Genomic DNA, 26,930 nt, shown 5'->3' with positions numbered 1-26,930 from the left:
CTACTTCCATACATTTTTCATCATCCCAAACTGAAACTATGTACCAATGAGCCCTTCACCCCTAGTAACCAACATTCTACTTTCTGTCTCTATGAATCTGATTACTCCTTATATAAGTGGAGTCATACAGTATATTGTCCCTTTGTGCCTAGCTTACTTCACTTGCCATTTCTTTAATATAATTTATTTTAAAAATATATGAAGAATTTAAAAGATGTAGCCAATGTAAAAATTATTAGGTATTTATAATTTTCTATTTATTTATTTATTTTTAGTTTTGTCTTTTTCCAAGTTGAGAGGAGGGGAGATAGACAGACTCATGCATGCGCCCCAACCAGGATCATCCACCCGGCAACCCCCATTTAGGGCCATACTCACAATCAAGCTATTTTTAGCATCTGATGTGGAGGCTCCAGGGAGCCATCCTTAGCACCTGGGGCCAATGCGCTCTGACCAATAGAGCCATGGCTGCAGGAGCAGAAGAGAGAGAGAGATAAAAAGAGAAAGAAAGAAGAGGTGGGGATGGAGAAGCAGATGGTTGCTTCTCCTGTGTGCCCTGACAAGGATCCAGAGCATTCACACACAGGACCGATGCTCTACCCCTGAGTCATCTGGCCAGGGCCACATAATTTTCTTTTTATATAATATTTTTGAATTCCAATATGTATTTTATACTTACAGAACTTCTCAGTTTGCACTGGCCACATTTCAAATGTTCCAAGGACACGTGTGACTGTGGCTACCACAGTGGACAGCACAAGTTGATTAGATTACTTGGTTTTATTTTTTCATTTACCTTTCTCTAGTTGAAATTATTTTTTTCTTTATATATCTATATGCTTTTCTGTCACCCCTTAGCAGAATATGAATGCTTTAAAGGCAGGGCTTGTGTCTTTTTTTATTTTCCTGCTTTAAGCCTGCGTATATCAAATAGAATATAAATAGTTCCAGACAAACATTTTTAGAGCAGATGCTTTTACAAATGGAAGAATCTGTCTCCAAAATATCACTGAGATCCTGTACCATGTGGAGTGGAAATAGCACTGACAAGCACTAGTAATCGCTCCAGTTACAGGAAGACTCAGCAGCAGCATGGGGCAGCAGTGATGAGCCTGGAGCCAGACTTGCTCAGCTCTGCGACTTGCCAGCTGCTGGGACCTCTCTGAATCTCAGGTTCCTCATCTACAAGATGAGTGGGGGAGGTAGTATTAGTGCCTACCTCACAGGTTGCCATGAGCATGAAATCAGTTACCATTTATATATATATTTACATTTTCTCACCATTCTGCCCTGGCTGATTTGTATCCCTGGAGCATGTCAGGGCCAGAGCAGAAATGAAAGGGCTGAGATAGTGTCAGGTATGCTAGGGCCCAGGTTACTGGTGATCAAATTTTAAAAAATTGTTTTTAATTTTATTCCCATTCCCTCGCCCTTCCAATTTGGCAATCATCAACTCATTCTCTATATCTATGGGTCAATTTCTGTTTTATTTTTTAATCCACAGATAAATGAAATCATACAGTATTTGTCTTTCTCTGACTTATTTCACTTAGCATAATACTTTCATGGTCCATGTATGATGTAGAAAATAGTGAGATTTCCTTCTTTTTTATTCCTGAATAATATTCTATTGTATATTTACCATATTTCCTTTATCCATTCATCTACTGATGGACACTGAGGTTGCTTCCATATGTAAAGTTCTTTGAACAGTGCCTGGCATAGAGTAAGTGCTCTGTGAATTTATTAGGTCAACTCACAATAACATGTCTTGCTATTCACATATCAGGGCCGACTTGGCACTGTTTCAGGCATCTTTCTTGTCTGTACCATCTATCTACACAACAGTGCCAGGACCACACAGTCCCCTGCTTACAGCTCTAACAGCCCCCTCTGCCCCCAGGAACCAGTTTAAATTCCCCAGCAGTGGGAAAACTGGAAAGCCACATGCAAAAGAATGAAACTGGACTACAGTTTGTCCCCCTGTTCTAAAATTAACTCAAAATGGATCAAAGATCTACACATAATACCTGAAACAATAAAGTACATAGAAGAAGACATAGGTACTAAACTCATGGACCTGGGTTTTAAAGTGCATTTTATGAATTTGACTCCAAAGGCAAGAGAAGTGAAGGCAAAAATTAATGAATGGTACCACATCAGACTAAGAAGTTTCTGCACAGCAAGAGAAACTGATAACAAAATAAACAGACAGCCAACTAAATGGGAAATGATATTTTCAAACAACAGCTCAGATAAGGGCCTAATATCCAAAATAGACAAAGAACTCATAAAACTCAACAACAAACAAACAAACAATCCAATAAAAAAATGGGAAGAGGACATGAACAGACACTTCTCCCAGGAAGAAATACAAATGGCCAACAGATATATGAAAAGATGCTCATCTTCTTTAGTTATTAGAGAAATGCAAATCAAAACTGCAATGAGATACCACCTCACACCTGTTAGATTAGCTATTATTAACAAGACAGGTAATAGCAAATGTTGGAGAGGCTGTGGAAAAAAAGGAACCCTCATCCACTGTTGGTGGGAATGTAAAGTAGTACAACCATTATGGAAGAAAGTATGGTGGTTCCTCAAAAAACTGAAAATAGAACTACCTTATGACCCAGCAATCCCTCTACTGGGTATATACCCCAAAAACTCAGAAAGATTAATACGTAAAGACACATGCAGCCCCATGTTCATTGCAGCATTGTTCACAGTGGCCAGGACATGGAAACAACCAAAAAGCCCGTCAATAGATGACTGGATAAAGAAGATGTGGCACATATACACTATGGAATACTACTCAGCCATAAGAAATGATGACATCAGATCATTTACAGCAAAATGGTGGGATCTTGATAACATTATACAAAGTGAAATAAGTAAATCAGAAAAAACCAGGAACTGCATTATTCCATACGTAGGTGGGACATAAAAGTAAAACTAAGAGACATTGATAAGAGTGTGGTGGTTACGGGGGGAGGGGGAGAGGGAGAGGGAAAGGGGGAGGGGGAGGGTCACAAAGAAAACTAGATAGAAGGTGACAGAGGACAATCTGACTTTGGGTGATGGGTATGCAACATAATTGAATGACAAGATAACCTGGACTTGTTATCTTTGAATATATGTATCCTGATTTATTGATGTCGCCCCATTAAAAAAATAAAATTATTAAAAAAAAAAAAATTCCCCAGCAGCACAAGCCAGAAGCAGGGGGCAGAGTGGGTAAGGGCAGGACTGCAGATCCAAATGGCCAGGGCTAGCCAAGCTCTGCACTTCAGTTGAGCCATCTTGGAGAACACATTCAACTTTCTGTGTCTCAGGTTCTCCATCTGTAAAATGAAATAATAGTCGTGCCTACTTTATAGGTTGTTGAAAAATTAAATGAGTTAATATGCACTAAGCACTTTTTATAGTGCCTGGCGCATAGTAAGCAATCAATACATATCACCTGTTATTATTACAGGGCCCTCCACAACTGGATTCAAGCTTTAATATAGCTCTACTTCATTTACACAGCTACTAAATGCAGGTTGTTGTGTCTATGTGGCTCTTCCTCTCACGAGAGCTTACTGGCAGGTAGGGGACAGGTAAGAGCCACTTATAATCCAAGGGGCAGATGGTCTGCTAAGAGTATTACACTGTTCCTCTAACACCGTACAACAAGAAAACCTAACCCAGTCTTAGGGTAGGATTAGGAAAAGGGATTCACGGAGAAAAGGATATCTAGCCTGAGACTCCCAGGAAGAAGAGAAATGAGCATGGAAGAATATTATACCAATCTCACCCAAGCACCGGCCACAGAAACTTCTCACTCTTCCTGATCACATAATGGCTTTTCATCACTCTTCATGCCTCTAACTTATATTACACTCTGACTTATGTCTACCTATCCCAAATAGATGAAGAGTTCCCCTAATCACCTGTGCTTCTACCAAGCACTGAAAATATTCCATGTTTATTAAATGAATTCACTTTTCCCTTAGTTTTCCTCATGACTAAAGGTCTACATTTCCAAAATGGCAGCCTGAATGACGGTCCTAGACCCAGGCTGTAGTAACCGGCCACTGGCTTCAGTAGACCCATGCTCAATTGCAGTTCACATTCTACAGACTTGCAGACACAAGCAAAATGGCACTAACTTAATCTCTGTGGTATTTATTTCCATCTATAAATCAAGAACTCCAACCAAGATTTCCACCTCCAGGTTTTCCATTAGGCTAGTCATTGAACCTCTCTGCCCACATACATCACCCCTTCAGTCCCCTTGCCTTTCTAGCTAACACAGACAGAGAGCCATGGTTCCATCACCAAGGGCTAATATGACCATTTTAGCAACTGGACAGTTGTTTGAGTATCTCCAACAGTTGGTTATGTTTTTATGTTTTAAAGGTAGAGTATAAAAAATTCATTCAAGCTTCTCCCCTCTTCGTTTAAACCAACTATTTAAGTTGGCTAACAATTTTATTTGTTATAATTAACATTTCATTTTCCACCCCCACAAGCTGTTCTTTCACTACAAGCTGTGCCAAGAGTAATTAAAAACTTCTGAGGAAGAGAGAAAAACCCACAGACTTCACTGCAGACAGAGGGTTTACCTGGCTCCTACTTTGTATAACTTTGTAAGACAAAACAAAGAAAACTGAGACAACACTCCTTTAAGTTTATTGATCCTAAAACATAAAATAAGCTTTACTGGCATATTAGAAAAAGCCAGTAGTATGCCTCTATAAAGAAACAGTGGAAAAAATATGAACCTTCCAGTGTGTGACAGACCTGGGTTCAAATGACAGCAACACTTTATAGGAGATTCTTCTTCTAAAAAGTGAGGATTATATGACTACTCTCTATGGTAGTTATAATGACCACCTGCACATAAGTGTCTAACAGTTCCTGGCACTTAGTAGGTCCTCCATAGATGTTACTTCCACTTCACTTCTCAGAATACAGGTAAGTAACAAGGCTTTTAGGGTAAGAATAAGTTTAGGAAAAAATATCTATGACAACTAAATTATTCTTGTGAACTCTCAGATTAAAGATAGCAAAACATGTCAAAATTTAGGACTTATTTTGTAATAAGTCACCATTTTCTCTTCAAACTGAAACTGAGAAATGGTAATTCTTCCCTGTCTTTTTGCTACCAACTTGCCTGAAGTCAGACTTTAATGACATTTGATAGAAACTGTTATAGCCATGAGATCTTACTAATAAATTTTCACTTCTGTAAACTTTGAAAAGATATATTTGAACAACCACACAAAAACATACAAATAGCTGCATACCCTCTCTAAATATAAATGTTAAAGTATGAAAATAATGCCCAAGCTAGGTCAGAATGATTTAAAAAAAAAAAAACTAACAATATCAGGGACACAATCAATAAAAAATATTTCTGGCATGGTAGATAAGCTTTTTAGTTGTATTTCACATAAAACAAATGAGTACAATAGTTATCATAAGTGCTTCTTAAGGCGTGTAAAATATGACCAATTAAAATTGGTTACGGTTCACATTTTCTTTTTTCCCAGAAATGTGGTGAGTAGAATGCTTGAAAACCCTTCTATAATATTCTTTATCAGAGCTATAATACCATTAATGGTTTTATAACTCCATAGCATTAGAGCAAATTAAATATTCTTAAATAATCAAGAAATATTTAAAGGCTATGAGAGGATTTAAGTGTTGAAGCTCCTTCATTTACCAAAGTCAACTCCAATGTTCCTATGCAAAATGTTTTTAAATTAAAATCCCGTATTTCTTTAAGAGAAGCATCTAAGAAGTCCACAATGAAGTCAGAAAGTATATTAACTATAATTGAACCATGATATTCACAATAAAACAGCAGACATTTCATTTTGTTGCTTTATATCTAGGACACACTTTCAACACGTTTCAGTGAAAGTAAAGCTCATTGAACCCCTGTGAGGTAGACTACAAAGTGGGCATTACTGACATCAAAAAGGATGTGAGATGAGGGTCTTACCCAATACACGACTAATAAGTGGCACAGGGGGTAGGAAAGAAGGAACACTCAAGCCAAGGTCTTGTGGGTGGTATGACCACTTATATTTTATTAACAGTATAAATCTTCTGTGAGTTAAGAGCAACTCAGATTTTCAACTGGTTGCTGAACTTCAGCTCCACAACCTTCAGGTCATTGATTCCTTAACGTCATCCATCCATGGGCCTTTCACCACCTACACTCAAAGGAAATGCCATTGCAGTCCAATGTGTCTAATTTCTTCATAGCAGTTATCTACACAGCCTTTCCAATCAGACCTTTATAGGCCTTGCGAGGGGAAATGCTGCCTCTCTCAATCTGTGTGTGATGTTGGCATGACTCGTGTCAGGGAAAAGGAGAAACAGCCACAGGCAACACTCTTAAGTTTATAGTTATAGAAGAAACTGCTATTGGTGTCCCCAATATTTAATTCTCTTCCCCCCCTCCCACCTTTCCCCTAGCCTAATATAGTAGACCATATATGAATATAGTATTGGGGTTGATATGTTAAATGCTACTCTTCAAAATCCTATTAAACTAAGATGTAACCTAAATTCATTTCTTCAGCACAGAGAAACCGTGAAGATTATTTTTAAAACAATGATCTCAATAAGACCTTGAGATACCTTCTGAATCAGAGATGAAGTCAGCTTCAGGGTGGTCTCACTGATCAGTGTGATTTATCAAGACCTCATGTGCTCACCTATAAAATGTCAGACTGGACTTGAACATCTCTAATAGAACTTTAGCCTCTAGAAAAAAATTCTGAGGATTTTTAAAGAATTGATAATTAACAAACAGCAATTATACTCACTTAACCAAACTAACACTAAACAGAAATCTCATTTCTAAAAGAACTTCAGAAATAAGAGCTTAATGTATTAAAGCATAATATTCATTCATATAATTCATTCATATAATATTCATAATACCCTATAACTAAAGATACTCAATACACTTCATGCCTTTAATGCACATGCTAATGCCTTGTAATTTTCCTAAAAATTACTTTTCTTTCCTCAATATTTTAAGCCTTTTTATTATTATTATTGATTTGAGAGAGAGAGGGGAAGGAAGAAAGAGACATTAATTTGTTGTTCCAGTTATTTATGCATTCACTGATTGAGTCTTGTGTGTACCCTGACCAGAGATCAAACCCACAATCTTCGCATATTGGGACAACGCTCTAACCAACTGAGCTACCTGGCCAGCCTTCAATATATAATGTTTAGAGAATAAATAAATATACCTGGGGAAAAAAGGATATCCCATTGCTAACTTATCAAAGTCTATGGGGCAGAATGAAGACTGTACAAAGAACAATGCAACAGCAGACAAGTCAGTTTCCCCAAGGATCAAAAGTTCAACTGCCGCCTGACCAGGCAGTGGCGCAGTGGATACAGCATTGGACTGGGATGCAGAGGACCCAGGTTCGAGACCCCGAGGTCGCCAGTTTGAGCGCAGGTTCATCTGGTTTGAGCAAAGCTCACCGGCTTGGACCCAAGGTCGCTGGCTCGAGCAAGGGGTTAATCAGTCTGCTGAAGGCCCGCAGTCAAGGCACATGTGAGAAGGCAATCAATGAACAACTAAGGTGTTGCAACCAAAAACTGATGATTGATGCTTCTCATCTTTCTCCATTCCTGTCTGTCTGTCCTTATCTATCCCTCTCTCTGACTCTGTTTCTGTAAAAAAAAAAAAAAAAAAAAGTTCAACTGCCAAAACAGTAGGTAAGGCACTTTCCCAAAGCTCTGGCAGGAATGACTTCAGCACTTTCCTATACGAGATTTTTAAAAAACTTGTAAAATAAACCTCCAGAATCTTGAGGCATTTACTTGGAAAATTTTATTGCAGGTTAGATAATCAAAACTCCAGTGGTGCGTAAAAGAAACATTTTAGGTATGTTCACCAATCACAGAGCACCCTTCAGGCATTCACTTTCGGATTCTTCACAAAAGAAGCCCCACTGCCTGACTGGTGGTGGTGCAGTGGTTAAAACACTGACCTGAGACGCTGGAGTCTCAAGTTCGAATCCCCAAGGTTGCCAGCTTGAACAGCGGCTTATCTGGCTAGAGCACAAGCTCACCAGATAGAGGGCAGGGTCACTGGCTTGAGCATGGGATGACAGACATGACCCCATGGTTGCTGGCTTGAAGTCCAAGGTCACTGGCTTGAGCAAGGGGTTTTTGGCTTGGCTTGAGCCCTTCAGTTAATGCATGTATGAAACACAATCAATGAACAACTAAAGTGCTACAACTAGGAGTTGATGCTACTCATCCCTCTCCCTTTCCGTCTCTGTCTTTATCTCTGTCTTTCTTCTCTCTCATGCTAAAAAAATAAAATAAAATAAAAAAATAAAATAAAATAGAAATGCCCCTACCACTGAATCACAGGTCATTTATCTACAACAAGCATATATAGCTAGCTCTACGTGGTCTGCTGTCTAGGCCGGCAGAATATACACATAACGAGAAAAGTAGTGAAAAATCTTTTATTAGGTACTGATTACCTTCTAAGAAGTTCCAAATGCCCTATTCAAACCGCGTTCACTCTTGGACATGCTCTTGCAAAGGAAAGAGCACCAAGTACCCAGTGCCTCCTCACCCTTCTTTTCCTACCCCCATTAGTGATACAGGTGCTTACACTTCCATTCAGGCTGGAACAAGGACATGATCCCTACATATCAAAACAAGACTAAAATGTAAAACCCTCTCACAAGGACAACTGGGGACACCTGAGTCTTTAAAAGGTATAATTCCCAAGCCAACCAGCTCCAAGACTATGCCTGGCTCTGGTAACAGAAGACACACCAAGTCATTGGCACAGCTTGGCTAAACTGCTTTTAGAATACAGGCCTGTAGTTTGGTAATTGCCAGTTGACTATCTGTAGGGCCTGTTGTTTTGTAATGACAGAGTGTGGACACTGGTAGCTCACACGTAAATACAGCAAGTGTCCTCAATATGTACAGGGGAAACAGAAGGATAACCCTCAATTCAGCAGTGCTTTTATAGGCAAAGGGCTTGTCAGCTGGCACAATGAGAACTTAGTTGCTTTTTTTGTGTTTAATTCAAAACATAATTGTACATAAGCTCCAATGCTCAGATCTGAATAACTGACAGCCCTCCTTAAGAACTGAATTTCTCTTTTAACCCAAATAAATTAAATATGGACCATTGATACTTCCATCTCAGCTTTAAAATTTCCTTTGAAGAACAGTTCTCAAGCTGCAAGGTGAGGTTCCTGCACCACCAGCATCAGAATCATCAGATGCTAAGGAATATAAATTCTCAGACCCCACCCAGACCTACTGAAGCAGAAACTCGGGGGTGGGACCCAGTGATCTGTGCTGTAACCAGCCTTCCAGGTGGGTCTGGTGCACACTCAAGTTTGAGGACCACTCTCTTAGAAGTCTGAAAACAAGGATAGAAAAGTGAAAAAGTACAAGATACTTTAAGAAATGAAGGTACAGAGAGAATACTCAGTTAATTCGGAAGACCATGAGGGGAGATGAAGATATAATTATGAAAGCTGTATATAAAGGTCAGGAAATTTAAAGCACTGAGGGTTAGCTTAGGAAGCCCCAATTCTATCTCACTAAAAATTGTCAGCTCTTGAAAACTTGGGAAGCAGGAAGTGAGATCATTAGAAAGGTACATTAGGAAGCATTAGGAAGAGTTGAAGGAAGGCTGTCCAGAAGTCTAATCTAGAGAAAGGTCATGGAATATGAGCAAGGGAGAGATTATAAGGTCTCAGAACTAAAAACATCAATAAGACCTAGCAGCAGAGACATCTCACTAACACCATTTAAAGAGAGGGCACTGGAAAAGGGAAGTTTGGGAGAATACTGGCAGATGTTGCTTTTGGTATTTGAGGTACTAACAGGAATCCAAGGGAAAATGTCTGCTAGGTCAGTGGTCCCCAACCCCCAGGCCGCGGACTGGTACCGGTCCGTGGGCAATTTGGTACCGGTCCGCAGAGAAAGAATAAATAACTTACATTATTTCTGTTTTATTTATATTTAAGTCTGAGCGATGTTTTATTTTTAAAAAATGACCAGATTCCTTCTGTTACATCCGTCTAAGACTCACTCTTGACGCTTGTCTCAGTCACATGATACATGTATCCGTCCCACCCTAAAGGCCGGTCCGTGAAAATATTTTCTGACATTAAACCGGTCCGTGGCCCAAAAAAGGTTGGGGACCACTGTGCTAGGTGGTTGGAATCATAAAAGAGGAAAGAGTACAGAGCCAGAAAAACAAATTAGGAGTAATTTGTGTAGAAAACGATGGTCTGAAGCCACAAAGTTAAATAATACCACCAGGGAAAAATAGAAAAGAGAAAAGAAAAGAATGGAAATTGCTTGTGAACATGTCCCATCTTCCAGGTCTTAACCTAACACTAAATTAACCTTGGCCTCCATGGGAGAGTCAGCCAAGCCCCCAAGTGGAATATCTGGAATTTAGGTTAGCCTGCATATATGAAGAGATAAACGGGGCAATTTAAGCACAAAAGATCTGCTTGAAACAACCTTAATTTTCTATTAGGTTTCATGAGAATGAAGAATTAAAGGTGAGAATTACTAATTATATTTGCTTCAATGGCATCCCTTGTTCTAAATTACACAAAATTTTGCTCTAATTATCTTAGCACTTAGAATGAGTGTGTTAGGAATAAGGAGATTGCAGAATAGGACTAAGGACTGGACTCATTTCAGTAATACAAAGCCTCTCACTTTCACTGCCAACAATGAGTTTTTCCCTCAGAAACTTCCCTAACCTCCCAGTCCTACAGCCCTCAGAAACTTCCCTAACTTCCTAGTCCTACAGGGAGTGTCCTCCAAGCCAGCTCCCTGCCACCCTGACTCCCCGCACTGACCACAGCCTTCAGAAACCCTGCCAAGGGCAAGCAAGGGAAGCCACTCCAGGGAAAGGTGCCACCTCTTGTCCATTTATTTTCAAGTCAATAAAAGGTTGTGGTGGAAAATAGACCAACAAAGTCAGTCAAAAGATCTTTGACAAAGGGACAAAGCCAGTACAATGGAGAAAAACTAGTCTTTTCAAATGGTGCTGGGCAGCTGGACTTCTACAGGCCAAAAGAATGAGCCTAGACAGACTTCACACCATTCAAACAATTTACTTCCAATGGATCATATACCTATATGCAAAATTCAGAACCATAAAACTCCTAAAAGATAAGGTAACAAAGGAGAAAAATCTAAATGATCTTGAGTATTATAATGATGTTTTAGACTCAAAACCAAAAGCACAATTCATAGAAAAAATAATTGATAAGTTTGAGATATTAAAATTAAAAACTTCTGTGCTGTAAAGGACACTGCTAAGAAAATGAGAAGACAAGTCACGGAGTGGGAGAAAATATTTGCAAAAGACATATCTGGTAAAGGACTATTTTCTAAAGGTTGCATAACAAGTGATCTTTCTTATTTGACAGGGACCACCTGGCCACTCTAGTATTGATTTGGCTTTCTCCTCATCTTTTCTCTCAGTCCCAACCTTCCAAGTTTTGATCTTAGTTGGACTATTTTACCACTGGTATTAAAATATCTTCCCACGATAATGTGTTTCAAATAAGGGAAGGAAACCAGATCTGGCAAGGAAGAAATCTGCTTTTTAGATATGGTAAGAACTTCTTTTGTTAAATCTATTGAGAATGCTGCACCATTGAGCCATTTGACCACTATGAAATACACAATAGTGATAGCAAGTGTCCTCTGAGTAACAGCTCTGGGGAGGATAAATCCCGTCAAGGACATCCCACTCACCTTGCACAATAAGGTTGTTGTGAATTCCCACTTCCCCTCCCCCTTGAGAATGCAATTCTTCTTTACACAGGTTTTTTTAAAATTTATTTAGAAAATTAAATTTAACAGGGTTACATTGATCAACAAGAGTACATAGGTTTCAGGTAAACATTTCTATAGCATTTGAACTGTTGATTATGTTGTGTACCCATCGCCCACAGTCAAATCATTTTATGTCACTTTATATTTATCCTTTGCACCCTTCCTCCTCTCCCCTCCCCTCCTCTAGTAGCCACTTCACTTTTATCTATACCCATGAGTCTTGGTTTTATCAATATATCCTACCTGTGTGTGGAAATCATACAGTTCTTAGCTTTTTCTGATTTACTTATTTCACTCAGTATAATGTTCTCAAAGTCCATCCATGACATCATAAATGATCCTATGTCATCGTTTCTTATGGCTGAGTAGTCTTCCACTGTATATATGTACCACATCTTCTTCATCCAATCCTCTATATAGGGACACTTCGGTTGTTTCTCTGCCTTGCCCACTGTGAATAATGTTACAATGAATGTGGGGGTGCACACGTCTTTACGTACCAATGTTTCTGAGTTTTGGGGGTAGATATCCAGCCGAGGGATAACTAATGACACAGGGTTCTAAAATGTGCAGGTGTAGGTTGAGGAGCTTGGCTTACAACAGGAAAGAATCTTTGCTTGCTTGTTCATCCTCTTGCCAGTTCTGTTTTTCAGCGGTACTGCTCTTCATTTCTTCTCCACTCTTCCTTTCTATACCTAGAAGCAAATCCACCTTGCTCATCCAAGCACATACTAGACACACTTTTATGTGGATATTAAAAACTGGAGGGTAAATAAACCGGGCTGATGCTTATGTTTTCCTGCCAGTGTGTGGGGCTGCTCACCCCAGCTTTGAAGAGCTATGTTCTCTCTCTTTTAAAAGACCATGCGTGTAAAGACTATACTTTCAGGGATCATTTCTATAGTTTGTTACTAGAGAGGTTTCTCTGATCATGTAGAGTACCCGAAACCACGACGAGGAGTTACAGTGTTCTCTCCTGAGCGTGAAGCCGGCTCTAGGTGTTGCTTGTGCAACTGCCTTTTGCCATTGATGATCGTTCTTCTCTTCCTTTGGGAGAGTAAGAGGGAGAGAACGCAGTCTGAGTGGGGAAAAAAAAAGACCATGCGTGCAGGGGCTCTTAACCTGGCATGTAGAGAGTATGTGGGTGGTTTTAGGGATCTGTGAATCTCCTGTTTTTCTTTAATAAAATCAAGTATATGTGCATAGATTTTCAAAGGGGCTTGTGACCCAAAAACAGCATAAGTACTAACAAACTATGTTCAATGGGACATCCAATTCATCTTAAAAGTCAAACTCTAAATTCACATAAATAATAAAACCATAGCCTCAAAACATAAAAATCTGTTTTTTTCATAGCCAAATATTTGTTATTCATTCTATTATATTCCATCAACTATTTTTACATTTTATTTATTAGGGTGACATTGCTCAATAAGATCACATAGTTTCAGGTATAAAATTTGTAATATGTCATCTATATATTGCACTGTGTTCATCACCAAAAGTCAAGTCTTTTTCTGTCACCATACATTTGACCCCCTTTATCCTCTTCTGCCTCTCCCTTATTCATCAAACACTTCAAAGGATTAATATTTGAAGCCCTTTAATAATTCAGTTACACACCTCCTTTAGAACCAACTCATACAGCCCTTAACAAAACACTTTTACATCAGTATCCCTGAATCATTACAACAAGCTATGAAGTAGTTATTATTACCCATGTTTTAAAAATAGAGAAATAGACTTTACAAAGTTAAGAAATTTTCTTCTGGTCCTAGTACTAATAAACTGAGGTTTGAACCCAGGTCTCCTGATGGCAAAAATTCATGGTAACATTCTATAAAATATCAGGTTTAAAAAAAAAAGAATTAGAACTATGGATACAAAAATTATATTAGTGGTTGGCTAAAATTGGGCAGGAGCAGGAGGAACAAGAGAGGAAATAAGAAATGCAGGGTTGAGGAAGTGATTGCAAATGGTTTATATGTCTTTATTTTCCCCATGGGGGTAATGGAGAAGTTCTAAATTTAGATTACGGTAATGGTTGCACAACTCTAAATAAACAAAATAATCGAGTTGTATACTTTTTAAATGGATGATTTGTATGGTATGAGACTTATCTCAATAAAGCTGTAAAAATTCTACTGAAAATTGAGAGGGAATGAAATTTTGATATTTTATAATCTTTTAGATCAAAATTAATACCAACTCAAAAACTAATATTTGTTCATATATGAAGGCTTTGGTGTTTTGTCTCCCTAAGCATTTAAAATTTATTTCACATTAGGAATGTCCAGTAGTAACTGGATGAGAAAAGTTGGCTTACTACTCTAGGATTGATTCCAGCATGGTCAGAATCTGTCTTCAGAATGCTTGCGTTTCATCTACCTCCCTTCCTATGGAACAGGGACTGCATTATTTATTTGCACTTAAACTTAGAGAGATAAAAATTGAGACAAAAACCTAATACTTAGAAAATTTTAGTCACTGAATCATTATTGATCATTCACTAGGCTAAAAAGAGGCAAAATCTTTTGGAGACAACATCTGGTATTTGGCTATAGAAACAACAAAGTACACTGATGACATGAGAAGGATTCATGATCATAGCATTCAAGCTAATCTTCAAACAGCAGTTTCATTCCTCTACTTCTCTCTTCAGAAATCTCTGATGGCCTCATTACTTATTAATCCCCAATCCTCTGACCCACAACCAGGCTCATTTCTCCTTTTACATAATCTGAAGGTTATCACCTTTCTCACTGTCCCACACTCAGCTCCATCTCCATGTTAGTGGAAATGCCCCAGCAATCCCTTCCTTTCTCCTGTCTAGTTGTCAAACTCCTAAATCCTTTAAGTTTCATCTCATTCTTAAACCATGACTTTTCTCTCCCGCGTCACTATATCACACCTAGTCCCTCTTGGCTCTGGTGTTGAATTTGCCAACCTTGCTTCCACCATTACTCCTGTGGAGATCTCACATAGCAACGACCTAGCCCAGAATAGAGAATAAGGCAGATAATTTAGTAATTAAGTTACCATGAGTAGATTTACTCCCCAATTCCAGTAAGTCATACAAAAACAGGTCTAAAAATAAAACCGTCCCTCAGCTAACAATCCATGAAAGAATCTGGAAATTATCTTTATATATGACTTTTAAGATAGTGTGTAATTTAAGACTTTTCTTCCTGACCAGGTGGTGGCATAGTGGATAGAGCGTTGGACTGGGATGCACAAGACCTAGGTTTGAAACCCCAAGGTTGCTGGCTTGAGTGTGGGATCATAGACATGACCCCATGGTCGCTGACTTGAGTCCAAAGGTCGCTGGCTTGAAGCCCAAGGTCACTGGCTTAAGCCCAGGGTAGCCGGCTTTAGCAAAGGGTCACTCACTCTGTTGTAGCCCACCCACTCCAGGTAAAGACACATATGAGAAAGCAATCAATGAACAACTAAAGTGCTGCAACGAAGAACTGATGCTTCTCATCTCTCTTCCTTCTTGTCTGTCTGTCCCTATCTGTCTCTCTGTCACACACACAAAAAAAGTTTTCCACCTGGGTGCTTTAATACTAATATATATTACATAGTTTATTACACAAATTTTATTTAATTTATGGAAATGCTGAAAAAATAGATATTTGATTTATATGACTTATTCCATTTAAAAACCACATTCATTCAATGAATAAATATTTCATAGAAAAAAACTAGGTGTCAGGAACGTAGTCACAGAACCCTAAGTCAATCTCTGGAGGCAAAATTCAGAAATTCTTTGTCATTGTGTTTACTTTAAAAAGATTTCCTCCCTCAATGTAAAGGATGTGACTGAAGACAACACCAACACAAGTGCCTAAACAGGCAACACACCTACCAATAAAGGCCCGTCAGCTGCTGGCTACAAAACCACCGTTGGCCAGTTCTTTTGCTTGACCATTGCTCCTGATTACCCAAATCTTGAACCATAATCACAAATTCCCTTCTCTTTCCCAATGACCAGAGCAAATCCAGCTACTTTCCTCACCCCACTTCCACCCACCAGAGGAGAAGCATGTCTGAACCCTAGCAAACCGTTTCTAAATGACACACAGCTCTACCCTGCACTTACAATCTCCTCAACTGCCAAGATCCTTCCTCAAACTTGCTTCATGCAATTAGAACTGCTCTAACTACTCATGTGTACCAATTATGGGCTTTATTTACAAAGTACACTAAATGCAGACATGGTTTAGACACGCCCTGACATCTATCCTCAGGATCAGTTTTATGTACTTGCGTTCCTCCTTACTTATGTATCTTCTTTAAAAAAAAATCCCAGCCTGGTATTCTAGGACCTTCCTTCCACACAACACAGCTACTGCATTCTTGGGTTTGAGGAAAGGATCAATGAGATAAAAATACTGTTCAGCAAAAAAAATGGCATCATTCTTACAGAAACACCAATTGACCAGACACATGACAAAATATTTAATAGCTATGATCCTAAAATTGGTTAAAGGAGTGTATACAGGGGTGGAGGTTGGGGTGTAGTCAATTATTACTGAAGCTGGTTTATAAATAGTTAAATTTCTCAAATTATTGGCTCCAAAGAGGAGAACATAATGTCAGGAGATCTGAAATAACATTACAAAAATAATCCAGACCATAAACTTTCCAGTTTAACTTTGACTTCCAAAAATGCCACTTAATCACACGAGAATATGTACGTATATGTGATTCTAATAATTCACTCCAAACAAATTCTATTTTAATAATCAAGCTCAAGAGGAAGTTGACAGATCTAGCTTTCACTAGGTTTAGCAATTTATTAAAGCTCAAGTTGGAAATACACTATACTTAGACCAAGAGAAAACTGACATCATCTCTAACCTCTCTGCAGCAGGCAAAGAAGTTAAATTTGTGGTTTTGTGTGACTGTCTTAACTTGCAAGGTCAATAAAAGGAATTTGAGAGATGAACAAAGAAAGAACATTGGTTTGGAAAATGCTATTATACAGTAATGACTTGGTTTTCGTTGACTTCCGTTATTGTTGGTTTCAGTTTTCATCAATTTTTTCTGTGAAATTTTTGTCTCAGTGTTCATTGGTTGTCTTGGATTTCGTCGGCGTGTCCACATGACCTTGCTGCTAATTTTGCGAAAACAAAGGACGACCCACACGTTCTCCTGCTCGGTATGGCGTTGTTTCTCATTGTGTGATCATCACCCTATGCATCTAGCCAAACAATTCCATTGCTTTCCAGTGTTTTTGTGCTCTTATTATTGATTGAGAGTGCTAATATATAATTACATGTAAGTGATTACTGCATATACAGTATTCAGTGTAATGTGTTTATTTTTCGTTTTTCAGTTTCAAAATGTAAGTAACACACGAGATAAAATCACATGTGCTCAACTCTCATTGTCCCTGTTAAATGTTTCCCTTGCTAATAATTTAGCCCTTTCCTTTTAGCTCCACCATGGGACCAAAGAAACTTTCCAGAGCCAGCAGCCCTCCGAAGAAGAAGTCCAGGAACATGATCAAGTTGAAGAAGGAAATCATTGAAAATACGAGAGTGGCTTCAAGATTGCTGAAATCAGCCACATGTATGGGAAGTCGCCATCCATGATAAGTTCCATTGTGGCGAAAAAGGAAGCAATAAAGAAGACTAATGTAGTGAAAGGCGTTAATGTGCTAATGAAATAGAAATCACAAACAATTGAAGATGTCGGGCAGTTATTATTAATTTAGATCAGTCAAAAACAGTTAGATGGCAATTCTGTTTTGGAGGCCATCATATGTGAAAAGGCCAGACTGTTGTGTTGTATGCCGATCTCATTAAGAAAATGCCTGGGACAAGTGCTAGTGTACTTAAGTGATTTTAAGGCCAGCAGAGGCTGGTTCGAAAAATTCAAGAGGCGCACTGGCATACACAGTGTTACTAGGCACGGTGAAGGTGCGAGTTCAGACAAGTCTCGGGCTGAAAAATTTGTGTCCAAATTCAAAGATTACGTAGAGGCTAAAGGATTCATCCCCCAACAAGTCTTCAACTATGATGAAACTGGCCCCTTTTGGAAGAAAATGCCAAAGAGGATGTTCATTACACAGGAGGAAAAGGCACTGCCAGAACATAAGCCTATGAAAGATAGGCTAACTCTTTTGTTGTGTGGTAATGCTAGTGGTGATGGTAAAGTGAAGCCCTTACCGGGGTACCATTCAGAAAGCCTAGAGTGTTTAGCAGAAACAATGTGATTAAAAGTAAATTGTGTGTGATGTGGAGGGCAAACAAGAAAGCATAGGTCACGAGGCCAATTTTCACTGAGTGGATGAATGAAGTGTTTGGCCTGAGTGTGAAAAAATACCTCCAGGATAGTCGGTTGCCCCTTAAGTGCCTCCTGGTAATGGACAATGCTCCTGCACATCCTCCAGGTTTGGAAGACACCTTGTTGGAGGCGTTCAGTTTTATCACAGTGAAGTTCTTGCCCCCTAATACCACACCACTCATCCAGCCCCTGGACCAGAATGTCATTTCAAATTTCAGGAAACTGTACACAGAAGCAATGTTTCAAAGGTGCTTTGAGGTGACATCAGATACAGAACTGTCCTAAGAGAGTTCTGGAAAAAACATTTAACATTCTCAACTGCATTAGCCTCATAGATAAGGCTTGGCAGGGAGTGACATCCAGGACCATGAACTCTGCCTGGAAGAAATTATGGCCAGGATGTGTGCACGAGAGAGATTTTGAAGGGTTTGAGCCTTCCCTGATGACCCTACACATGTGGAGCAGTCAGTTGTTGATTTAAGAAAGTCCATGGGTTTTGGAGATGAGTGGTGAGGACGTGGAAGAGTTGGTGGATGACCACAGTGAAGAACTCATCACTGAAGAGCTGCAACACCTTTACTTAGAAGTGCAGCAGATGGCAGATGAAGAAGCTGCTTCAGATGAGGAGGAAGAGGCAAGGGAGAATGTGCCTTCCTCAGAGATTAAGGACATCTTCTCCATGTGGAGTAAGGTACAGGGGATTGTGGAGAAAAATCACCCAGACAAAGCTGTTGCAGGCCATGATTGCGACTTGATGATAATGTCTTGTCTCATTTTAGGCAAATCTTAAAGAGGCGGCAGAAACAGACCTCTTTGGACAACTTTCTTGTGTGACATGGTCCACTGACTCTGAAGCTGGTCCTAGTGCCAAAAGACCAAGAAGGGAAGTGACCCCAGATAGTATCTTGATACTTATGGTCCTTAAGGAAGGGGATTCCCCTTCCAAACAATAATATCTGCACCTCTCTCTCCCCTCCTTGTTGTCTTCCATATGCCAAGAAGAGTCTTCAGAATGGTAAATGCCATGTTAGATGTTCATTTATTCTTTACATTAGTCTTTTATATTCATTTTATATAAATTTCTTATTGTTTTTAGTATCAATAAGAATAAACTGCATTTATTTTCTATAAAATGTTTTTGCTATGTATTTTGGAGTGTGTAGAACTAATTAATTGGATTTACATTGATTCATATGGAAATAATTGCCTCGGTTTTCATTGGTTTCTAATTTTGCCAATTGTTTTCAGAAGGATTATCAACAAAAACCAAGGTATCACTGTATTTAAAGGGTAATTTTTGTCAATAGTAATTGAGAAGTGGCCTGCTTCATTTTTAAAAAACTTCCAAGAACATGAAGTATTATATATAAAAATGAAAAATTTCAAATCAAGCCTACTTTATTAAATTCTACCAATGATATATATTTGCGCCTAAATGTCTGCAGAGCTCCCCTAAATAAATCCTGCTATTTATTATCTGTGCACTTTTACCAGGTGGCTTCCAGAAGCTACCTGAATCATTCTCGTTGGCTCTGCAAACATGAAAAATAAGATGGAGAAAATAAGACAACAGAGGTATAGGATCATGCCCTGTCTTGCACTCAATTAGTACTGGTTAATTGATTGGAGTTAAATCAAAACAAAACAAATGATTCTAGATTTGTTCAAATCTAGCTGAGATTTCTGCCAGCTACTCTTAATGGATGCTAACTGAATGGCATGAACTTCCCATGATTATAAAAGTCTAAGAAAGGAGACAAAACAAAGTCTGTATTACTCATTCATTCAGGAGACCTCTTATGGGCTAGGCACCAGGCTGGGGTTGAGAATAGAATGAGGACATATTATAAAATTTTAAGCCTGACCAGGCGGTGGCACAGTAGATAAGAGTGTCAGACTGGGAAGCAGAGGATCCAGGTTGGAAACCCTGAGGTCACTGGCTTGAGTGTAGGCTCATCTGGTTTGAGCAAGGCTCGCTAGCTTGAGCCCAAGGTCACTGGCTTGAACAAGGTCACTTGGTCTGCTGCAGCCTCACGGTCAAGGCACATATAAGAAAGCAATCAATGAGCAACTAAGGTGCCACAATGAAGAGTTGATGCTTCTCATCTCTCTTCCTTCCTGTCTGTCTCTGTCACCAAAAAAAATTAAAAAAATAAAAATAAAAAACTTAGTTTGTGTTCCTCATGCCTCAACATCCTCACAAATGGGTTGTCAATACCACACTCAGGCAATTATACAGTTACAATTATACAGTTACACCAGTATGATAAGGCCCATCTCTGCCAAAAGTTCCCCTTCTTGCCCTCTCCCCCCGTCTATGATCCAGTAACATTCAATGAAACAGTCTCAAGACTTTTGCTTGTGTGCTCCACCCTGACCCCAAAAAAGAAATTTCCCACAGGACCTCACTCTCGTTCAGCTCCCCACCTGCTTGGTTCAGTGTGTTCCCTGGACATTCCTTCCACATGGCCCCCTGCATGGCATACTGTGCCTCCCTCTTCTAGGACCTGTGAGTATAACTCTAATATCATATGTCTCTCGGAGTGCAATTTCTTTTTTTTTTCCCCAGGGACAGAGAGAGAGTCAGAGAGAGGGATAGACAGGAACAGACATACAGGACAGAGAGAGATGAGAAGCATCTAATTATTAGTTTTTCATTGGGACACCTTAGTTGTTCATTGATTGCTTTCTCCTATGTGCCTTGACCATGGGCCTTCAGCAGACCAAGTAACCCCTTGCTTGAACCAGCGACCTTGGGTCCAAGCTGGTAAGCATTTTGCTCAAGCCAGATGAGCCCACGCTCAAGCTGGCAACCTTGGGGTCTCGAACCTGGGTCCTCCGCATCCCAGTCCGATGCTCTATCCACTGTGCCACCACCTGGTCAGGCTCCGAGTGCAATTTCTGAAGCTATGTTCTAATGATCCTTAAAGACCCTGCTAAGGGAACATACTTCCCCATCCTTCCAGAGCCTGACCTAATGAAGAAGATAAGCAAGTGTCACAAAAATAAACTGTAGAAGTGCTTCCAAGAAAAAGTGAGTGAAATCAGGAGAGAATAAAGTCAAAATGGACTTGTACTGAGGCCTGAGGAATGACAAGGCCTTAAATAGGGGAAAACAGAAAAAGTAAAAGGGGGAGTGAGGGGAAGGACGAGAGTTCCGTGGAAACAGCAGCCCCTGGAAGGAGGACACTGGCTCACAGGAAAGGCTGGGGAGCAGCCAACAGGCTGAACGGCACGGCAGCAGGCAACACGCGGTGAGGAAACAGAATGAGGAGAAGGCAGAGGGCACACCTGTGTGCCTTGCTAAGGATGTGTCTTTGTCTTAACATAAAAAAAATAATAATAATAATAAAAATAAAAAAGCTTTGTGTGGCATATTACATAATGGACGGATCCCAAATCAGCTAGGTAAACCCGAGTCCCAAGTGCCAGTTCAAGAACCAGGTGGGAGCCACGCAAGTTCCGGACTGACCTCTGTCCCACTCAGTGTATCAGCTGAAGATACATACTAACCCTACACCTCAGAGCACTCTTGTGAGGAATAAATTAGGTCAAAGGATGCGAAATTGCTTTGTAGAGTAGTATTTGGCAAATTAACATGGTAAGATTATAATTTTTTAAATTAAATGCTGAAACATAACCATAACCTACATAAAATCTTTTTCATTTTAAAATCAGATAAAATTAAGAAACATGTGCCCAAAGAAAACAACATTCTAAAATAGTAATACTCAAAAAAATAATAATAATAAAATAGTAATACTCCCAGATGACCTTCACTGAAGGCAATGATCATTCAGAAAACTCAAGTATATTAAAATTCGGAAGCTAACTTGTCCTATGACCTTTTATGGATGGACTGCAGGCTGATCAGATATTTATATATTTCAGTATAGTACTAGAATCTTATATTTTAAGTAATCACCATATAAAAATCTCCTCCAAACAAAATATTCCTGGTAGAAATACAAAATTGGTCTAGCTTTCACTATGTTTCGCTAAGTTGGGTGCCATTAATCAATCACCTTATTATATGGAGCGCTTGGAGCCAAACCAGACAGAAAAAAAAACTTTCATGTAAAATTAAACATAAATAAGTTGAAGTCCAAGTGGCTCTTGTGGTCTGAGGGCAATTTTCTAAAGTAGAGCAATGAAGAATATATATATATAAAAAATAAGCATCTGTGGCTCTTTACGATGGTTAAGTGGCTGTATTATGTACTCTGTCACAAGTGTGTGCAATTCTTACTGCCAATAAATAGCAAGAAAAAGGGCCAGGTGCTCTAAGACTGCCATTGGTATGAGTTCAGCTTATCTCTACAAATTCCCGTTACCCTTAAGCATATCTTTCCCTAAAAGGAAGCTTCACAGCAATCAGATTTAGCAAGAGTAATAATGACTCAGTAGACCCCCACCAAAAAAAAAAAAATTAAAAAAAAAAAAACAAAAAACCTTGTTAGGCCGGTTAGGTAACTTCTAGGTCATTTATAGTTACACTATGCTGTTGTTGGTATCTTTAAAACATTATTTTTTTTAAATCAAAATAATGAAACAAAATAAAATTTTATAAAAACATATTCTCATATACAACCTGTGTGGACAGAATATATACTTAGAGATTAGCTATCAAAACTGAATGCCTGTAATTCAAATTTTCTGAAATTAGTAGCAACAGAAATCCTGGTTTATAGGGGTTCAGTTTACTTAAATAGTATGCCTCACAAAACACATTTTATTTCAAATATTTATCAAATGAAACATTTTACACCTTTTAGGAATTTCTCCTTCAGTGCAATAGAGCATTTTATAAAATAAGGGTGTCCAATTTTAGAATCATTTTCAAATTTTAAAATCTAGGTTATATAGAACTCTAAGCCTAAAACTGTTTTCTTTTCCTCAGTCTGATTATAAAATAGCTAGTCAGGAATTCCTGAAATACCTACAATTCTTTTTCATTCAATACCAGAAAACTCTAATAAGCTTAATGAATTAGAGAAACTCCCTAACAAAGGCAAGATGCTTCAGGACTCCTCAGGAATTTCATCATTCAGTCTTCCTACGTGGGGAGGGAATACCACACTCCAAAAAGTGAATTAAATTCACTGAAGGGACTGTAATGTGTCCCTTCTTCTAAAGAACGGGATAATCAGGAAACCAGATTAAGAGGCTTCAAAACAGTATAAAACTACTTTTAATTGTATGTTCTAAGTTAGTGACGATAACCTAAAATTCCTTTGTCTTGTCCAGTCTTGAATGTAGAGGAAGACAGCCTGTAAGTAAGACTATTAGAAAATGTTGTCTAAGTAAAATTTAGATCCTTACAATGATCGTGAATCAGAATAAACTCTCTCAGATACGGCAAACAACAAATGTAGTAAATCAATCAATACTTTTAAAAAGACAAATTGTAAACGATTTTATGTGAAAAGACTCTAGCTTGATATAATTCCTTTCTTTTAGACACTGGATAGAATTCAGACAAATGTATAGTAACAACACGGCCTATTGTAAACTTATACCATTTACTTCTCTCTCAATTTTGAAACTGCCATTTGCCAAGAACAATGATATGGAATATAATTCAAGAACTTCAATATATCAAAACAAAAGGTGAAAGAAGTTCCTCAGGGCCTCTGGATACAATGTAGTCCCATGACGGAGCTCTGAGTGAAAACAAGTCAGACTTTTATATTAGATACTAGATAAAACCTGTATTTCATTCCTCATTCGCCTGGAGGCTGAGACCTTAACTGGAACAAGGTCAGGGTAAAGCAGAGGTTTGGGCTAAGCCTAGCTGGAGAAGAGCGACTTCAAACCACACTCAAACCCAAATGCACACTAGTGTCACTACTCCTGGAGAAGAATGCTGTAATTGGTTACTTTCCCCAAACCTGGCAGCAAGAACCGGCACCTCCCCCTTCCAATCAAGTCCCTGACTCATGGGGCACAAACTCCCCACCCCCCATGACAGAACACAGGCTGATCTTGTTCAAGAAAAGGAAAGAGGAAGAGAAAAAAATATATTTAGTGGAAGATGTAGATATCTGTGCAAATCTATTCCAAGAAAAAGGAAATGGGCACCACAGCACTTGGGACCAAGTTCCCAGGGGCTGGAACCAGGGGGGAAAGAAAGAAGGTCACAGAGCACCTGGTCCCTGCTAGACTGCTAGACTTGCTGAGCCGGTCAGGTCTCTTACCTGCTATCTCTACTCCACAGGTCTGGAAAATGACCTGCCTTCTCTCATAAATGATCAAACTTAATCACCTAAAAAGCCCATTAGAATCCAAATTAACCACTCTGAAACTAGCTTGCACTTGGCAACGAGAGGTATGAGCGGTTCAAGACAGGGCCTTGAAGCTACAGAGGTGCGGTTTATTCTGGGTTCCACCAGCCCAGTGACCTTGGGCAAGTAACTTAACTGCTCCTGGTCTCTGGTTTTCTCACCTGGAAACTGGGGGCCAATTATAGCATAACCAACTCATGAGACAGCTGTGAGGATTCCATGGCTTAACACGGGCAGACTGCTTAGAATTGCTGCTTGGCTCACAGTAAGTAAGCAGTATGTATGTGTTAGTTACTAATAATTGTTTACTGAGTAAGTGATTGATTTTATACTGTCCTAGGAAGGGGAGATGGTTTAATTAGGAAAATTATAACCACAGACAGATTCTCTTTCTTAATCCCATTCATGTGGGTGAGGCTTAACTGTCTCGGGCTTGTACTTTGTAGAAGGACTGTGGTGTAACCCATAGCAAGGCTGTGACATGGACCTTTGTGCACCTACACCACCTGCATAGGCCAGCGTGGGTCAATGAAACCTTCCCCAAGGGAGTTCCTCAGAAAGAGCCACCAACTCTTCCGGCAGCCCTGCTCTCCAGAGGTGAGCACGCTAATCACTGGCTGAGCAGGAGGCAAGTTCCAAGTCCAAGTCCTCAAAAGTTAACTTGTGAGCTGTACACACTGGGGACCCCACCAGGCAGATAATCACTGAGACTGTGGGTAGGAACCAAGAGCTGACAATATTACAATTTGACTCCTATCACCCAACGAATGAGACCTATACAGGTAGCTGCTGGGCATTCCAAATGCTGACAAGGACTAATCACAGAAGGGTACTAGACTGTTATCACTGGCCTGTTTCAACAAGAATTGCTTTAGTATATTTCCATAGAACTGTTCTGTTTAAACAAAATGTGCCTAGAGAACAAAGCTCTGGAGACTTGTTTAGGGCTCTCTTACCAAGTAATTCCCCCAGGATTCTAGGCATCTGTGCATTCGGTGAGAACAGCCCCAGTCGGTGGCCATGTGATACATACATGTTGGAGAGTATCAAAACATCAAAACTCCTTGTTTCAGGAGCATCTTTGAAACAAGTCAGTGTGTCAATAATGATGATACTACTACTCTCAGCCATTAAACTTTCCTTTTCAGTGGACTTTGTTTCTGGTAATGACTGTCAGCATTTGCTACCAAATGCTTGATAATTACTATATCCAAAATCCTACAGTTTTTGTTTCTGGTAATGACTGTCAGCATTTGCTACCAAATGCTTGATAATTACTATATCCAAAATCCTACAGTAAGACTGGAACAATCATTCTATCTCCCATTTTGATTTTAATTTTTACATTTTTTCATTATATTTAATCACTTGTAAATATGATATCTTTGACAAACATTTTGGGTTCCCATTTTCATATGAATAGAAAGGGCCCCAACCTATACCTATGTAGCCTGTGTGTAAAAGTACTATACACTATTAGGGAGACCCAAGTATAAAATTTATAAAATATAAATAATTAAAAATAAACTCAAGAGTAAAATTTCAAACCTAAATAAGAGAATAGTCTCAAAGGTGAGCTGGCTTTCAAAACTGATCGATTAGAAAGGTTATTCTTCTTATTATTTTTTTTAACTAAAGGAAGAATCCACATGTCCCTATATTCTAACAGTTTCTAGGCTCTGGATCAACATAAGGACATGGATGTTATGTATTTTAAATAATGCTTATTACATTAAAAACTAAATTCAATACTAAATACTTTTTAAGTACCTACACAAAGGCATTTCAGGGAATGCAAACATATATGAGCTACTACTGCAGGCCCTCAGGAGAGGAACTGACACAAGACCTTTTCCAACCTTATTTTCCTTGATGGGAAGCACCGAGATCCACAACAGACTGATGAAGATTAAGGTACAGAGATTAAGGTTCAATTTAAGTGACAAGACACAACTTTATACAACACAATATGCCGCAAACACACATTAAATATGACGTCTGCTCCCTGTGCTATTTCCTAGAACGCTCTTGGAAGTTCTGTCTCCAAGCAGGGTGGGGTTCGGGGCCTTTTTACTGCTGTGATTCTACTTCCCACCAACCTTGATATCATCAAGACAATGAAACACACAGCCATCAAATTGGCAAATTCCTTGTTTCACGTTCATTGCAAATCGGACTCTCAGTGTTAAAAATGGGGGTCTAGATGGAAGGCGCTGACCAGAAATTTCACTGGCCATAGATATTTCCAACAGTTCCTCACCTTTCATCAATATTCTTGCTACCTCAAGAAAAAAGGCAGGCACTAAAAGGACTGGGTAAAATATCGGTTAGAAGGTGGCACCTCAGTCAGTCCAGGCCACAAACTGCCCGAGGGTGGGAAGAAGCCCGGCCTCAAGGTGCGTCACATGGCAGCGCTTCTGCAGCAAAGAGCATCTGTGGTTCTTAGAATTTCCCTCCTCTTTGACTCTTTATGTTTGG

General features: G+C 39.2%; 1 protein-coding gene and 1 non-coding gene across 2 annotated transcripts in view; one reads left to right on the top strand and one right to left on the bottom strand.

The window, feature by feature from the left end:
• The window catches only part of SDC2 (syndecan 2), a 127,757-nt gene that overhangs the window by 39,108 nt on the left and 61,719 nt on the right, over positions 1-26,930 (bottom strand). The gene's annotated exons all lie outside the window — the stretch shown is intronic.
• Positions 12,748-12,961, top strand: LOC136401795 (small nucleolar RNA U3). The gene has a single exon (XR_010750760.1). It is a non-coding gene; the product is annotated as a small nucleolar RNA U3 (small nucleolar RNA).

Source organism: Saccopteryx leptura, chromosome 3 (assembly GCF_036850995.1).
Source record: "Saccopteryx leptura isolate mSacLep1 chromosome 3, mSacLep1_pri_phased_curated, whole genome shotgun sequence".
In the NCBI taxonomy this organism is placed as follows: Eukaryota; Metazoa; Chordata; class Mammalia; order Chiroptera; family Emballonuridae; genus Saccopteryx; species Saccopteryx leptura.
The sequence above is the reverse complement of the archived record's forward strand: the minus strand, read 5'-3'. Positions and strand labels throughout refer to the sequence as shown.